Below are 18,491 nucleotides of genomic sequence, written 5' to 3'. Positions count from 1 at the left end.
GCCATTTTGGAAATGATCGTCGAGGCGAACAGAGCGATATTGTGGTAAATGGCATTCGGGAGTTATAGATTCCATGATCGCTCTGTTACAAGCGCGGATCGTTGACCACTTTATTAAAGATTGCCCAAGATTATCTGAATGAATGTAAATCGAGTGGGAAACCGGTGCTACTATTGTCAAGTAGACCATCTAAAATGCGGGAATGCTAGTGGCGGTCGAGAGGATCTAGAGATGTTACCACCAGATTCGAGGCTCGTGCTCTCGCCAGAGCTTATGCTATACGTGCACGCGAGGATGCTTCTTCACCGATGTTATTATCGGTACATTCACTCTCTTTGATACTAATGTGATTGCATTGATTGACCCCGGTTCTACTCATTCTTATATATGTGAGACTTTAGCATCCAAGAAGACTTTACCTATTGAGTCTCTTCGAGTTCGTTATTAGAGTGTCGAATCCCTTGGGTCATTGTGTGCTTGTTGATAAGGTGTGTAAGAAATGTCCCCTAGTAATTCGAGGTTCCTATTTTCCGGCGGACTTGATGCTTTTACCGTTTGATGAATTTGATGTTATTCTCAGTTTGGATTGGTTGGCCGTGCATGATACGGTTGTGAATTGCAAAAGCAAGACTATTGATTTGAGGTGTGCAAATAATGAAATAATCCGAGTTGAGTCTACTGTCTTGAATGGATTGCCAACAATAATATCCTCGACGTTAGCTCAAAAATATGTGAGAAAGGGGTGTGAAGTGTATCTTGCATACGTGCTTGATAATGAAAAATCAGGAAAGAAACTTGAATCGGTACCAGTGGTTTGTGAATATCCGGATGTTTTTCCCAAAGAATTACCGGGGCTACCACCTGTTCGGGAGGTAGAGTTTGGCATCGAACTTGTATCTGGGACTACACCGATTTCGATAGCTCCGTATCGTATGGCACCAACGGAATTAAAAGAACTGAAAACTCAGTTGCAAGAGTTGACGGATAGAGGTTTTGCTCGATCGAGTTTTTCACCTTGGGGTGCACCAAGATTGTTTGTGAAAAGAAGGATGTAACCATGAGGTCGTGCATCAACTATCGTCACCAATAAAGTGACAATAAAGAATAAATATCTCATTATCACGTATTGATGATTTGTTTGATCAACTAAAGGGAGCCTCGGTGTTTTCAAAGATAGATTTGAGATCGGGTTATTATCGATTCATGATTCGGGATTCGGATATACTGAAAACTGCTTTCAGAACGAGATACGGTCACTACGAGTTCTTAGTGATGCCGTTTGGGCTCACTAATGCCCCAACGGTATTTATGGATTTGATGAATCGGATCTTCAGACCGTTTTTGGATCGGTTTGTAGTTGTGTTTATTGATGATATTTTGGTCTATTCGAGAAATGAAACCGATCATGCTGAACACCTGGGGTTAGTGTTGCAGGTTTTACGGGATAAGCAGTTATATGCTAAGTTCAATAAATGTGAGTTCTGGTTGAAAGAAGTTAGCTTTTTGGGACATGTGGTATCTGCATCGGGTATTCGAGTTGATCCGAGCAAAATTTCAGCCATACTTAACTGGAAGCCCCCGAGAAATATTACTGAGGTTCGGAGCTTTTTGGGACTTACCGGTTACTACAGACGCTTTGTAAAGGGTTTCTCGATGATAGCCACACCAATAACGAAACTACTTCAGAAAGATGTTAAGTTTGAATGGACAGAAAAGTGTCAGAAAAGTTTCGATCAACTGAAAACTTATTTGACTGAAGCTCCAGTACTAGTGTAGCCCGAATCAGGCAAGGAGTTTTTCATTTACAATGATGCATCTTTACTTGGGTTGGGTTGTGTATTGATGCAAGAAGGTCGAGTTGTGGCTTATGCGTCGAGACAATTGAAGCCACATGAGAAAAATTATCCAACCCATGATCTCGAACTAGCTGCCATCGTATTCGCCTTGAAACTATGGCGACATTACTTATTTGGTGAGAAGTGCCATGTATATTCGGATCACAAAAGTCTCAAATATTTGATGACTCAAAGAGACTTGAATCTGCGACAAAGATGTTGGCTCGAGTTGTTAAAAGATTATGAGCTTGTCATTGACTATCACCCGGGAAAGGCTAATGTGGTTGCGGATGCTTTAAGTCGTAAATCACTATTTTCTTTACGAGCGATGAATGTACACTTGTCTGTTCTATCCGATAATGTGTTAGTAGCAGAATTAAAGGCTAAACCATTGTTGATTCATCAAATTCGTGAAGCTTAGAAAGTCGATGATGAATTAGTTGCAAAACGGGCTGAATGTGTTTCGAATATGGAATCAGAGTTTCAAATTGATGATGACGATTGTTTGAGGTTCAGAAGTCGTTTGTGTGTTCCAAGAAATTCAGAACTTATTTCGATGATTCAGAATGAAGCTCATTGTAGCCGAATGTCAATTCACCCGGGGAGTACGAAAATGTACAACGATTTGAGACGTCAGTTTTGGTGGCATGGTATGAAACGAGACATTTCCGATTTTGTTTCGAAGTGTTTAATATGTCAACAAGTGAAAGCGGAACATCAAGTGCCTACAGGTTTACTTCAGCCGATCATGATACCTGAATGGAAATGGGATCGAGTGACGATGGATTTTGTATCTGGGTTGACATTGTCGGCAACTAAGAAAGATGCGATTTGGGTTGTTGTTGATAGACTGACTAAGTCGGCTCATTTTATTCCCGTACGTACGGATTACTCATTGGATAAACTAGCTGAATTGTATGTTTCTCAGATTGTAAAATTACACGGGGTACCTATTTCTATTGTGTCAGATAGAGATCCGAGATTCACATCGTGATTTTGGAAGAAATTGCAAGAAGCTTTGGGTACCAAGTTGCATTTTAGCACCGCTTTTCATCCACAAACTGATGGTCAATCCGAGCGGATAATTCAGATACTTGAGGATATGTTGAGATGTTGCATCCTTGAGTCTAGTGGTTCATGGGAGCGGTATTTACCTTTGATTGAATTCGCTTACAACAATAGTTTTCAATCAAGTACTAAGATGGCGCCTTACGAAGCTTTGTACGGTCGTAAATGCCGTACACCATTGTTTTGGACCGAGCTTGGTGAAAGTAAAATTTTTGGAGTTGATTTGATTAAAGATGCTGAGCAGAAAGTAAAATAATTCGTGAAAGTCTGAAGGCGAGATCGATCGTCGAAGTCGTCTGCGGACTTAAAACGAAGAGATATTGAGTATCAGGTGGGAGACAAAGTGTTTCTTAAAGTTTCACCTTGGAAAAAGATACTCAGATTTGGCCGTAAGGGCAAACTGAGTTCGAGGTTCATAGGGCCATATGAAATATCCGAACGAGTTGGCCCAGTGGCATATAGATTGATTTTACCCCCTGACCTCGAGAAGATTCACAACGTTTTTCATGTCTCAATGCTTCGACGTTACAGATCTGATCCTTCGCACATAATAAATCCCTCCGAGGTTGAAATTCAAGCCGATATGAGTTATGAAGAAGAACCGATTCGCATCCTAGCTTGTGAAGTGAAAGAGTTGCGAAACAAGAGGGTTCCGTTAGTAAAGGTGTTATGGCTCAAACACGGGATCGAAGAAGCTACTTGGGAAACCGAGAACTCTATGAAAGAACGTTACCCAAACCCATTTACTGGTAAGATTTTCGGGGACGAAAATTTCTTAAAGTGGGGGAGAGTTGTGATAGCCCAAATGTGACCCTAGTCGGAAAGTGGTTTCGGGACCACAAAACCGAGTCATAAAAATAATTAACCGTCATATTTAATGCTTATTATATGTATATATGCATGTGTGAAAATTTCATGTTTGAATTTTGTTAATTGTAAGTGAATTTTATTAAATAGGACTTGTGTGAGAAAATTTAGAAATGTGCTAGGCAAATGTTAAAGTGGCCTATTGATGCATGTTAGAAAATGCTTGTCCTTGCATGTCAAATTACCCAAAACTTTAGGTAGTGGCCAGCCATGCAATGGGTCAAACATATTATAAACATTTTGTGTTAATGTGTTATGTTAAAAATAATAAAATAAAAGGTTGGTAATAAAGTAATGAAAAGGGAGAGGTGATGAAAACAAAGTTGTTTCATCCATGCTCCTCCATTGCCGTGAATTGAAGGAAGAAAGAAGAGGAGGTTCGGTCACTTGGAGCTTAAGGGAGGTTAGTCATTTGTGTTAGATTTTCTTTAAACTTTAAGCTTGTTTCTAGTTAATTAGCTAGTTTCTTACATAACCCATGTCAAAATTATGAAAATCTTGGTGATGGTTTGAGCATTCGGTTTTAGTTATTAAAGGATGAGATTGGGTTATGGTTTTTATGTTTTATGGAGAATTGTTGAAGAGAAGGGTTTTAGTTAGTCAAATGATAAATTCTAATGTTCATGAGTACAATGGCCAAACATAGATTTGTCTAATGAATTGAACAAATGTTTGTGTGAGTGATTGAAATGAATGAGTTGGTGGTTGGATCATATTAAGATTGACTTTGCACATAAATATTAAGAGTTTGATATTTTTATGATTTTGGAAGGTAAATAAGGTTATGCTCAAGTTAAATACAAGATTATGGCTGATTTGTGTTTAGTGAGTTTCGCCAAGGATTTTATGTGCATTCGGTTCAAGTAGAGTAAACGTGATTGTAGAAAATGGTTGTTAATTGAGATAGTTTAAGGTATTTGTAAGTAGTTTGAATAAATGAACAATAATAATAATAAATCATCTAGTGAATTGGTGTAATTGTTTAATTTGAACTAGAAAGTTATTGAATAATGTTTGTATGTTAAGTGATAGAATAGAGCGAATGCTTGGAATGTGATATGTATGAATTATAAGTTGGATTAAAGGTCATTATATTGCCTTATCATTTTCGGAATGTGCTATGTCAAAGAAATTGAGGGTTGATGTTTAAGTAAGGTAAGTATAGGTATATTTGGCTTGTAGTTTTATAAATGTGATATGAGTATTTTGTTTTGTAAATGAGTAGTAAGTATGTTAAGAATGGTTCTAAAATGTATATGGATGCCGTATGATTGTGTTTGATTGGGAAGTAAATTGTTTGATTTAGCTCAAGAGCTTAGAGGATCAAAGTTGGATAAGGGGAAGGAAAAAGTGGTCGAATAGCCGTTGAAATCGTTCGACAACATCCGAGGTAAGTTTTGGAGTAATGAAACTTAGTTTATGATTTGATTAAGTCATGACATATAAGCATAACAAATAAACGGTGATATAATGATTCTACTTGAATTGTATATTGAGGTGATTAGTTTATACCTATGACGGGTAGCCGAATGTGTATAGAGATAATGTTATAAAGCAAATCAAAATCATGCTCTTTGTATGTGGCTATTGAGCCGAAAATGGTAATGGTTGATAAGCGTCTTGTGTTTGAATTCTAGTTATGATAATGAAATATGGATGTGTAATGATTTATTGGTATATGTGCTTGATTATTCAGATGATATCCGGGCTAAGTCCCGAAGGCATTTGTGCAAGTTACTATATCCGGCCTAAGTCCCGAAGGCATTTGTGCTAGTTGCTATATCCGGCTAAATCCCGAAGATACTTGGGTTTGGAAGCGAGCGATCTTGCTGTAATAATTTCAATTAATACGCTCATAAAATACAAACGATAAGGTATGTTTCGTATATGCATCGGAAAGGTTGATTCCTTTCAAATAGTACTCGCTCAATTGATTAACGAGCTTCCGGCCTCTAGTTAGGTTTGATACCCTGTGTATGAATATATTGGTTGAAGCGTGAAGAAATTATGATTTTGAGAATGTGCATATATGAAATTATTCATTTAGTCATATGAACGCTATACTTTAGTCGTAAATAATTTCGTTACTCAAAACTTACTAAACATTAAATGCTTATTCCATTTCTTTAATTCTTTGTTTTATAGATTTTTGTTGGTCAGCTATCGGACTCGGGATTGTTGAAGTCGAAGTCGTCCACACTATCTAAGCCCTTTTGGTACTCTTTTAGTTAAACGTTGATAATGGCATGTATAGGACTAAACTTTGTTGTTAATCAAGTACCTTTGGTAATGTGTATATATTCGGATAGCCATGCGAAAATGGCTTAAATATTTTGAGCATAGTATTAAAATCATTTTGTATATATATGGTTATTGAGAGGTGTGGAAATGCTTGGCAATGATTAGCCATTGGAATGGTTAATCACGATCATATTTGGTGCTATGTATGTCAAATGGCTAGTTGAATCATGGAAACTATGAAATAGGTGAAATTTACCTTAAAATTGATGCTCACAGCAGCAGTGATGTGAGTTTGAAAATTCACTGAAAATAGTACGAATGTAATTAAATAATGAATAAATGATTTAATCGAACCTTGATGAGTCTATTTTCATATGGAAGAAGCGAAATGACCATATGAGCCGTATTTTATGAGATGTTTAAGTTTTCGTGAAACTGGGCCAGAACGGTTACTGGATCCCCTATTCTGACTTTGGAAATTTACCATAAATTAACAAGAAATAATTAGAAGTCATGCTTTATATTTACAGATTCCTTTTTGAGTCTAGTTTCACTAGAAACAAACCGCATATGTATTGAAGCCCTGTACAGGGAGATATCTAAGTCGTAATGCATGAAGGTCAGAGTGGTCAAACCCTGAAACAAGGGAGACTTTAACTAATAAACTGTACTAATTGGCACGACCAAAAATTTTAGAAAAACATTTGTAGATGGATATATGAGTCTAGTTTTAGGAAAAATTTACGGAATCAGTTTTAGAGTTTTGGAACTTGAGATATGATTTTTGAGGTGACTGTGACGCAGTTAGCCAGCTTGTCTGGAAATTTTAAAATGAATTGTGTAAATAAATGAATTAAGTCCGTTAACACCTCGTGTTCGACTCCGGCAACGGTCTCGGGTACGGGGCGTTACAGCACTCGTTGTTTATGTAGTTCCTTTCATTTGTTTTATAGATTATCGAAAGCTCGACCCGTTGAAAGCTTGTCGAAGATCTACCACACTACTCAGTAGTCTTTTCGGTAGTTTTGTGTATTTTGGCCAAGGTTAATAATGGAATGTATAGAACGTTTTGTAATGGTGCTTTGGTATGTTTATGCTTCGAAGATTATGTTTGGTCGGTGCACTTTAATGTTTTACAAGTTTTATCATTTTGGTCACTTGCAAAGGCTTGTAAATAAGGTTTTTCTTGGTATGTTTAGAATGGTTTGAAAATGGTTATTTGTGGCATGTTTTGGTACATATTTGAACTAGGTTATCATGCATGAAATGAGGCAACATTAGAATGTTTCGATAGTTGATGTTTTGATGTAATTGTGGTGCCTCTGAATGGCATATTGGTTTGTTGGTTTAGGGTCTTTGAAATGGCATATTTATGTGTATTTGGATGGTGTTTGAATCCCTTAAATGTGTACCCAAATGGTTTGAATGGTTTGGTATGATTTAGTTTTTAAATCGCTTGATTTTAGGTACAGGCCATGTGTCATTTGAGATTTCGTAGTGTTCCAAGTCAGTGAGTTACACGGCCGAACACATGGCCTGGCACACGGGCGTGTGGAGCATCTCAATGAGTTACGCAGGTGAGGACACAAGCTGGGACACGGCCGTGTGTCCCTTGTTCGAAAATTACATGGCCTGGGGTGAAGTCACACGGCCAGACCACACGACTATTTAACCCATGTTTTCAAATTTTTGCAACCTTTTGTTAAAACTTCTATTTTATTTCAAATTAGTCCCGAATTGCCTCAAAGCTATTTTTAAGGCCTCGAAGGCTCAATTTAGGGACAAAATGCTCATGTTTGATATGTTTTGAATGTGATTTATTTAAATAATGATTTATTGATAGGTTTTTTCTATTGTACAATAATACTCCGTAACCCTAATCTGATGACGGAGAAGAGCTAGGGGTGTTATAGAGTTTTGTCACGATACTAGAGTGAAATGACTTTGTGACTAAATGATATTATAATTAATAGGTGAAAAGCTTGAACTTAATTATAAATCATTTGAGCCTCAATTGAATATGTTCAATCGGTCCCTCCGTTAGCTCCTTGAAATCAGAAATAAATTGTGTGTTTGAACAAAAAAGGATAGAATGATAAGGATCCGTTTATCCAAAACACAAGTACGAATTTAGTCTAGGGTTTATTGCTATAAATATCACAAACTAGGTTGGTTTTTAAAATTTTATTTTTCGTTGTGTGAGAAAACCATTTTCAAATCAGATATTTTCCAATAAGATTTGTAGCTTCAGGTTCAATTACTACACGGGAGGAGATCGTTGGAAAATTCTTGACAAAATTCTTTCTACCAAGTAAAATTATAGAGATAAGGTGAGATATCATGAACTTTTGGCAAATGGAAGGAGAAAATATCTATGAGGCATGGGAGCGATTTAAGTTGTTGCTATAGATATGTCTATATCATGGAATGCAGGACTATTTGTAGATGTAGATATTCTACAATGGTTTGGACAAAAACCTAAGGTCCGGGCTAAATAGAGCATCAAGAGAGGCCTTCATGAATAAAACTTATGTAAGAGCCTGTTAGCTTATTGAGGTCATGGCTATGAACACATATATGTGGCCAACTGACAGGTTTTCATACAATTTAAGACCACCATCGATGAAAGTTGTACAAGAGGAGGATAAATTTCAGCAAACCCTTGAGAAGTTGAATCGTTTGGAGATGAGTTCCAGTCTACCCCCGATGACAGAATCATATCTTTCGCATGGAAATTACCCTGAAAGCCAACCCCAAGAGGTTAATTATCTAGGAAATAGGGGTGGAAATCTTTATTCCAACACTTATAATATGAGTTGGAAAGATCACCTAAATCTGAAGTGGGAAGGCAACCAAAGAGGGAATTTCAATCAGAACACACAGATTCCTCCTTACAAACCACCCCATATGGCGAAGTCTCAGGAGTTCGAGTAGAGGTAAAAAACTAATGAGCCTCATACACCCAAACTGAAAGAAGAACTGGATTCATTGAGGGCTGATATTTGACAATTAACAACACTGATGACTCATATGCAATAGTATATGAATAGTCCCATGGAAAATTTAGAGGCTCAGATAAGTCAGCTGATGAATTCTCCTGAAATGTATGGGACCACGAGCATCCCAAGAAACACAAAGAATAATACTAGGAGAGATGGAAAGAAGCAAGTGAAGATAATGCGAGTACTCCAGCTGTAAAGGAATTAAATACAGATAAAATAAATGATTTGTAGATGACTCTCCAAATGATGATAAGACTCAAAAGGAAAAAGAAGTAGTTGAGCCAGAAACAAAATCAAGGGTTGATCCATATGTCAAAAGCGTACCATTCCTGTCGAGGATCAACCACAAGATGAAAAGGGGCAAGATGAATTTGTAATTTTTCTTAACCTTTTTGAAGTCCATGAATGTAAATTTTGTAACACCCCTATCCTGTATTCGTTGACAGATTAGAGTGACAAAGTTGTTGCTAAGAAAAACAAAACATTTCATTATTCAACAGACATGATTTTACAAATAAATGCTAGCAATTTTCAAATAATTTAATTAATAGTGTACATACATATATAAGACTTAAATCGAACATACAGGGCCCTAAAAATAGTTTGAGAACAATCTGGGATCAAATTGGAACAAATAAGAAAATTTCAAAAAACCTTGGAAAGTTGGAAAATAGGGGTCACACAGCCGTGTCCCGGCCAGTGTGTCTGCCCATGTGAGTATTCAAAATAAGGCCACACGAATGTGCCGTAGTCCATGTGCTAGACAGAGTGTGTATTTGAACTTGGGTCACACGGCCGTGTGGTAGGCTATGTGCCAAATCGTGCAACAAACTATTTTGAGACACACGGTCGTGTCTCAAACCGTGTTAGACACTGATTTGGGCCATGCGGTCATGTCCCAAGTCTTGTGGATCATGCACCTAATTTTAAAATGACATACGACCGTGAGACAGCCCATGTGTAGCATATGTAACCCCTAAAACAAGCCAAAACAAGCCTAATTCTTTCCCATCAAGACACTCCATTTCCACAAGCCTTAACATGACCAAACCATATAGCAATATACTCAAAATGTACCATTTCAAACAACCTATAAGACCTAACCAATATGTCATTCAAAGGCACCACAAGTCACACACTAATTCAATTTAATTACAAGGTTGCAAACATTGAATAAACTTATCATTATCTAGCCATTCATGTCCAAATCACCAACTTATATAAATAAGGTATAACATATCACCAACTTATATAAATAAGGTATAACATACTCAAAAAATAACCACTTCAAAACATCACCATCACATATTTACATAACTTAGGATCAGCTTATGTAACACCCCGAACCCGAGACCGTTGCCGGTATCGGACACGAGGGGTTAACAAGCCAAAACCACTTATGGCACCGACCAATTTGACATTCCCAGGCAAGCTGGAAAACTGCGTCGCTGTCGCCTTAAAAAGCATATCTCGAGTTTCACAACTTGGAAACTGATTCCGTAAATTTTCCCTGAATTTAGACTCATATATCCATCAATGGATTTATTTCTAGAATTTTTGGTCCGCCCAATTGGTACAGTTTATTAGTTAAAGTCACCCATGTTACAGGGGTCGACTACACTGACCTTCACGCGTTACAACTTGAATATCTCTCTGTACAGGGTTTCAATACTGATGCTGTTTGTTTCTAATGAAACTAGACTCAAAAAGGAATCTTCACATATAAGGAATGACTTCTAATTCATTCTGGATAATTTATGGTAAATTTTCAAAGTCGCGACAGGGGATCCAGAAACCGTTCTGGTCCTGTCTCACGAGAACTTTAATATATCTCGGTATACTGTTCATATGATTGTTTCGTTACTTTCATATGAAAATAGACTCGTCAAGGTTCGATCTAATAATTTATTCACTATTTAACACCATTCCTACAAATTTTGGTGATTTTCCACATCCACGTCACTGCAGCTGGCAGCATCTGTTTTTAAGGTAGGCTTTACCTATAATGTAGTTCCCACGGACCAACTATAGTCTAGTCATACTTAGGTCCAACATATGATCATATTTAGCCATTCCAATGGCTGATCATGTGACCAACTCTCTCATTCCAAACCATAATCACATCATGAAACCAAATATAATTACAAACCACATGTGGTCAAATTCCATACTCCACTTTTACGAACCATTTTCGCATGGCCGCACACATATACATCACAAAGTACTTAAAAACAACCGAGGGTAGTCCTATACATGCCATATCCAAAACTCAACTAAAGGAGTACCAAAAAGGGCTTTGATAGTGTGGTTGACTTCAACTTCTATGATCCCGAATCCGATCGCTAACGAGCAAAATCTATAAACAGAGAAACAAAGAAACGGAGTAAGTAATTTATGCTTAGTAAGTTTCGAGCCATAATATACACACAACCAAAGCATAGCATTCAAGTAGCTAAACAATAATTCATATGTACAATTTCTCAAAGACATGCTTACTTCACAATCCCAACTCTTATATTCATACACAAATAACGGCTTAGTTAAGGCCGATAGCTCGTTTATCATTGGAGCAAATATTCATACGCACTTACTCCTAGTGTGCAAAGCACACACAACACATACCTTGTTGTTGGGAATTTCACAAGTGCATTAACTGAAAATTTTCCAGCAAGCTTATAATTTTCAAATCACATACCTTCGGAGTTTAACCGGATATAGCTACTCGTTCAAACGCCTTCGGACATAGCCCGGTTATGGTAACCCGCACAAATGCCTTCGGGACTTAACCCGGATATCACAACTCGCACAATTGCCTTTCCGGCTTAGCCCGGATATCATAGCTCGCAGCATTGCCTTCGGGCTTAGCCCGGATATCACAACTTGCACAATTGCCTTCGGGCTTAGCCCGGATATCACAATTCGCACATTCATACACATCTTTGTTTCAATTTCATAACAAACTTTTATGCACAATTTACTTAATCAAGAATATCATTTCGGCTCAATGGCCACATAGAAGGGCACAATTTCGATTGCTTATTACTTTGTCCAATCGAATCAAAATCTAAGTTTCGATACTCGAAAACTTACCTCGAATGTTGTCGAACGATTCGATGGCTATTCGACTACTTTTTCCTTCCTTTATCGGATTTGGTTCCCTTGCTCTTGAGCTTAATGTTAACAAATAAATTGATTTAATCGCTTTGAATATCGAAAAGAGGAACTCATGGCACTTAGCCCACATATATTCACTAGACATTATAGTCACATGCGCACGGAATTCATGAATCAAACTCAACACACAAAGCCTTCAACATGCTTACTCATGGCGAACAACACAACCTCTTAGGTACTCATTCATGGGCCGATTATGCATGTTGATGTTGAGGCCAATTACATGTTCAATACCACACATGAATGGCACACATTTTACTAGCTAATGCTTTACATATTGTGGCTCAATACACATCTATCATTTACCTCATAACCAAAACATAATCACAAGAAAATACATACTTTGAGATAGTATATATGTCATACCAACACATCATGTGCAAACATATATATACATATAGGTGCATGGCCGAATCTCAAGGTGTTCATAACCATCTAAAACACAAATTTTTACCAATCAAGTAACAAGCATAAATCATGCTCATGAATGCATCATGGCCGAATACATCACAATCATACCCCATTGAACTTGATCATGGTTAAACAAAGAACTCAATGTCTTACTCAAGATTGCTACAAAGAAATTTCAAGAGTAGTCAATCCATCATTGCATGCATCATTAGCAAGCTTCACATTTAGCATGCAATGGCTTTAATACAATAACAACCTTGGCCAAATACCATTTCCATGGCATAACAAGGATTTGAACCATGGCTAACGTGAACATCAAGTTAGCAACTAAAACATGCATGAATCTCATGACACAACCTCATACATACCTTAATCTTGATGCAAGTATAGCCAAAATCTCCTTCTAGATCTCTTCCAAACCAAAAATGGAGCAAAATCCTCCTTCTTCCTTAGTTTTGGTTCAAAGAAAGGATGAACAAAATTTTTTCTTTCTTTCTCTACAACTCACGAACGGGGAATACCACACTCACACACATTTTTTTTTCATTCTTTTCTTACCCATACACCTTTGTTTATTATTTCTCCTAATACACCAACAAAACATGTTTCATGACATGTTTTGCCCATCCTCTTGCCATGGCCGCCACTTCATGTTGGGGGAATTTGACATGCAAATCCCTTATTTTTGCATGCATGATCAACTAGTCATCACACATTTCCCCATCATACTTTCAAAGTTCACTACTAGGTCCTTTCTAGTGAAATTCACATTTATAACACTAAATCGAAACATCAAAAATGTCACACACAAATTAACACATATCATAGGCATCAAAATAGATTTTAAATTATTTTTATGCCTCGGTTTTGTGGTCCCGAAACCACATCCCGACTAGGGTCAATTTTGGGCTGTCACGATTATAGCCAACACAAGTATACTCCAAGACCAAACATAATACTAGGCATACCATACCAAAAATGACTTAACAATTTACATATTCACAACAATACACCTACATACATACCACCTCCCAAAATGAAAATAAAAAAAACTACCAAGATGGCGGGATAGTGTGGGCTCCAAATCGATCTGTCCGATCAACCCACAAATTTGCAACTACAAAAGAACATAAATGAAACAAGTAAGCTAAAGAAGCTTAGAAAGTGGAATGATGGAAATGTGCAAGTGTACACAATCGCAAAAGTAATAAAGTGAAAAGTAAATGTCGAGTTATCGTACCCACAAGGACTGTGAAAAGAATTATTTATGTATGCAATTAAAAATACATTGGTGAAGAAAATATTTTGATTTTGAGGAAGTGATTAAAAACTAGAATTTAACTAAGTAAAATAAAATAAAATAAAAATAAAAGTTCCAATGCACGATTTCAAAAGGTGATTTTAATCAAGATGACATAATTATGTTAGATTAATTACATTTCTTTACTTAGAATCACTAAACTCATGTTCATGTTATTACAAATAAATCCACGGCAACTCGGTTATTTGTTAACTACTGCTCATACGTACTTATTAAATTAACTAATCTCTTGAACATTTTCCAATGCTAGTTCAAGCAATTAATCAATATTCAATAGAGCATGAAAGATTAAGTGAGGTAATAATGTATTCCTACCTTGAGACAGTTTAATCACAATAATCTTGCAAGTTATGCGAGGTTAATGTACCGTCTAATACCATCGCTAATTTAACTCTCAACTACCTTCGAAGATTAAACATGCACTGATTAAGTATTGTGTCAATTAATTACAATTTCAACATGATTAAATAATTAATTCATTAGTTACTTTACAATTATAATGTAAGAATACCTTAATCATGATTTTACTTAATCAAACAACTTACCAAGGCCTATAACAACACAAACACAATTTTAATAACTTAAGTGGACGAAATGCAATCAACCTAACATGAATTAAATCTAAGACATATTAATTAAATTAAACATATCAACATCACAAGCACTCATAGACGTGTTCATAACAACAACAACAAAAATTAAGGTATAGAGAACTAGAATCAAATCTAGTGTTTCTCCAAAGCTTGACTAGTTTGCTCTGCTCCTTCTTCTCCGCTTGTTCTTGTTGAACCGAGGCTTCCACATGCACTTGAATACTGCTTCTAACGGTGGTTGAAGAGCACTTTTCCAAGAGACGGAATCGGCAAGGGAATGGAAGAGAAGAAAAAGAACAAAGGAAGGGGTTTTGAAGAGAGAAAGTGAGAGAGAAGTGAATAAAAGAAAGTATGGGAGGTGTGTTTCAAATGAGAAGCCAAGGGGGGTATTTATAGGTTGATTAGGCTGCTAAAAATAGAATAAATCAGCAGCCATAGAATCCCCCCATGTCTGGCCACCCATGTGGCAAGTTTGAACGTTTCAAACTTGCTAAATTTAGCTAAGGGCATATCTAGAAAGGCTTAATAAGTGGAGGGGTTTGAATGAAAATTCAAGGAGACTTCAAGGGCTGTTTTTCAAGCCAAATAATCAGCTAAATAAGCTGATTGGGTCAGCATATTGGACGGTTTTAGGCAACCCATTGCTCGGCTGGATCAGTCTTCTCGGTTTAGCACAATTGGGTCTCTTTTCATAATTAATTGATAATAAATATTTAACACAAAATAAATTGGATTAAAATTAAAATTAATTATATTATGAATTAATATTCATATTTTGGACCATCTTCGGCTGAAAAATTAATTTGCCTCGATGCTTCAAAATTGTTTCTCAATTTTGTGCTTCCAACAATGTTTGCCTAGCCAATTTTCGCCTTTTGTGCGAATCTGTTGAAAATAAATAAAAAAAATCAAAATTTCTTATAAAATTAATTAAAATTCAACAAGATAATAATTTAAGTACAATTTAATTATTTTATAAATATTATATATTTTTCGACAAATATTACTACGAAATTGCATGAATTTGACTTAAAAAGGGCATGAAAAAATGTGCATATTTTCGTGTTTCCACACCCCTAAACATAATTCATTGCTCATCCCAAGAAATGAAAAATTGAAAAGAATTTCTTCGAAGCACCTTTGAAAAATTCCTTCAAAACAACTTTCTTTCAAAAATTATGAATTTAGTATACTTATGCTCAATAACAAGAATTTTGATATTTGTGCTACTGAAGTATACATATCATTCAAATTTATCTCAATTATTATTATGATAGAAAAAATAGACTAAATGCTTACTTAATAAAGACATGTTAAATCCCCACCAATTTGATTTTATTTCCTTATTCAAGATTAAGCTTCAATCATTAAGTTTAATTTATGCCTTCATGTGTTAAACATAGTAATTTCTCTCCACTAATGTAGGTATCACAGAAACTTGAATCAGTAAGTCTTTTAAATATGTTGTAACGTGGGTAGGCTAAGGGTAGGTAAAACATAGATACATTTAGGCTAAAAACCCTAGACTCAGCTTGAATCGGACCTTCAGAGTAATTACCTTCAATACAACAACTTATTTTGCTTTCACATGCTTTTTTGTACATTTATTTCTTTTGAGTACATATGCTCTTTTCTTTTCTTTTCTTTTTTCCCTTTTTTTTATACAAGCATTTTGTTGTATGTACTACAATTTTTTGAGCATTTGATACTTATTTTCAGCTCCCCCAAAATTATTTTCAAAGAATATTTTGAATAGTACTGAGTCTAGTGTTTGGGAAAATTTAAAGGTAATTAAGAGAAAAGTGATGGCTAAATATTGCAAGGGTTCAAATAAAATTAGGCCATATAGTCTCAGAGTTAGGTTTCAAAGGATAAAAATTCATCAAGTGTGACAGCCCAAAATTGACCCTAGTCGGGAAGTGGTTTCGGGACCGCTAAACCGAGTCACCGAAATGTTTGAATGTAATATTTATTGTCTAGAATATGTAATTATGAATGTGTGAAAATTTCAAGTTCGATTTAGCCGATTGCATGTGAATTCATCAAGAGGACTTGTGTGACACTTTTGAAAAGTGAAAGGCTAATCTATAAGGACCTAATAGTGCATGTAGTCAAAGGGGAGGACTTGCATGTCAAATTCCCCCAAGTTGTAGTGGCCGGCCATGACAAGGAATCATGGGCTAAACATGTCATGAAACATGTTTTGTTGGTGCATTAGGGAGAAACAATAAACAAATAAGTATGGGTAATAAAGAAAGAAAAAAAATGTGTGTGTGTGAGTGAAACCCCCCCATTGCCGTGCATTGTGGAAGAGAAAAGAAAAAAAATTGTTCATCCATCTTTTCATTCTCTCTTGACCGAAAATACTAGAGGAAGGAAGGAATTTTGCTTCATGTTTGTTTTGGAAGAGGATTGGGAAGAGGTTGGCTATACTTGCATCAAGATTAAGGTATGTTTGAGGTTGTGCCATGAGATTCATGCATGTTTTAGTTGCTAGCTTGATGTTCTTGGTAGCCCATGGTTCAAATCTTTGCTATGTCATGGGAATGAAATTCGGCCAAAGTAAATGTGGTGTTAATGCCATTGCATGCTAAATATCAAGCTTGATAATGATACATGTGATGGGGGATTGAGGACTCTTAGATTTTCTTTTAGCATTTTTGAATGAGATACTAAGTTCTTTGTTTAATCATGACCAAAATTATGGTGTTGTGATGTATTCGCCATGGTACATCCATAAGTGTGATTTATGCTCATTGCATGGAAAGTAAGATTTGTGTATTGAAATTTTGTTCATGTTTAGTTACAATCAACTTGAGATTCGGCTCTAGCATATATATATGTATATATGTTTGCACACGATGTATTGGTATGACATATATGCTATTTCAAGGTGTATATTTGCTTGTGATGATGTCTCGATTATGAAGTAAATGAGAGATGTGTATTGAGCTACGATATGTAATGCGTTAGTAGTAAAATGTATGCTGTTTTGTGTGGTATTAAGTGTATAATTGGCCTCAACATGGACATGTATATTCGGCCACATGAGGGGAAATTGGTGTGCATGCATTCGGTTAGAGGCAAGCATATTGATGCCTATTCTTGGCTTAGAAAATTCGGCTAAGAGGAATATTAACTAATGTGTTGAGTTCGATTCATGATTTCGTACATATGCGACTTTGATGCCTAATGAGTATATATATATTGGCTAAGTATCTTGAATTCCTCTTTCGATGCTCAAATGATAAAACCAATTTATTTGTTAAATTAAGCTCAAGAGCAAAGGGGAGCTAAATCCGATAAGGGGAAGGAAAAAGTCGTCGAATAGCCGTCGAAATCGTTCGACCACGTCTGAGGTAAGTTCTTGAGTAATAGAGCTTAAATTCTAAATTGATTAGATCATGTTTAAAGCAAATTAAAATCATGCTCTTTGTGTGTGGCTATTGAGCCGAAATTGCAAGTGTGAAAAGTGCCTTGTGTTTGAGTTTTGCTAATGAAAATGAAATACGAATGTGTCGAATTTATTGATAATTGTGCTCGGTTATTCAATGATGTCCGGGCTAAGTCCCAAGGCTTTGTGCTAAGTGACTATATCCGAATAGGATCCGAAGGCATTCGTGCGAGTTAATAAATCGGGCTAAGCCCAAGGCATTTGTGCAAGTTATTAAACCCGGGTTAAGTCCGAAGGCATTCGTACGAGTCACTATAGCCGGGCTTCGTCCCGAAGGCATTTGAGCGAGTCATTATATCCGGTTAAGTTCCTAAGGTACGTGATTCGAGAATGAGCGATCTTGCTGTAAAATTTTCAGTTAATATGCTTGAAAAATTCCAGCAATGAGGTATGTTCGTATGTGCTTGAATTAGTTGATTCCCTTCGAATAATATTCGCTCAGTCGAGTAATGAGTTTCCGGTATTTGGCTAAGATGATCCCTTATGTATGAACATAGGGGATGGAATGTGAAATGAGTAGGATAT

This window comes from Gossypium arboreum, chromosome 3 (genome assembly GCF_025698485.1).
Source record: "Gossypium arboreum isolate Shixiya-1 chromosome 3, ASM2569848v2, whole genome shotgun sequence".
Lineage (NCBI taxonomy): Eukaryota > Viridiplantae > Streptophyta > Magnoliopsida > Malvales > Malvaceae > Gossypium > Gossypium arboreum.
The sequence above is the reverse complement of the archived record's forward strand: the minus strand, read 5'-3'. Positions refer to the sequence as shown.